This window comes from Habropoda laboriosa, unplaced genomic scaffold (assembly GCF_001263275.1).
Source record: "Habropoda laboriosa isolate 0110345459 unplaced genomic scaffold, ASM126327v1 scaffold38, whole genome shotgun sequence".
In the NCBI taxonomy this organism is placed as follows: domain Eukaryota; kingdom Metazoa; phylum Arthropoda; class Insecta; order Hymenoptera; family Apidae; genus Habropoda; species Habropoda laboriosa.
The window spans coordinates 1,186,346-1,186,826 of NW_017100163.1; positions in this window are offsets into that span (position 1 = coordinate 1,186,346).

Here is a 481-nt window from a genome sequence, read left to right on the forward strand (position 1 = left end):
AGATATTTGAAGAAATGGTAGTCTGTTGAGGAAAGGTCGAGTGAATAGGGGAGGATGTGACAAAATTTCATATTCTTCACCGTGAATTGTTTTCAATAATATTTCTTAAAACGTTATCATCAACTTATTCTCCAATAAAAAGTTACCAATTTTGAATTTTGCACACCAACGTGCAACGTTGATTAATACGTTGACAAAAGTGTATCGAACATTGCGGAAATTATTTTAAATAAAAATATTTAAATTTAATGTTAGTGAAGTTGTGTTTTTTTCACAATGAACGGCTGAAAACCGCGGGAACTTTCAATATAATCTAATATGTCCAAAAAGAGGAAACTTAAAGCACAATAACATTGCATAAAATCAACAAGAAGATTCCCCTTCGGTTTCACTGTTAATTTTCCAGAAATCTAACAACCCTAGGAAGTGGAGAAAAACCGTGCAGACGAAGAGGTACAGAAAAGACAAATTAGCGAGACGA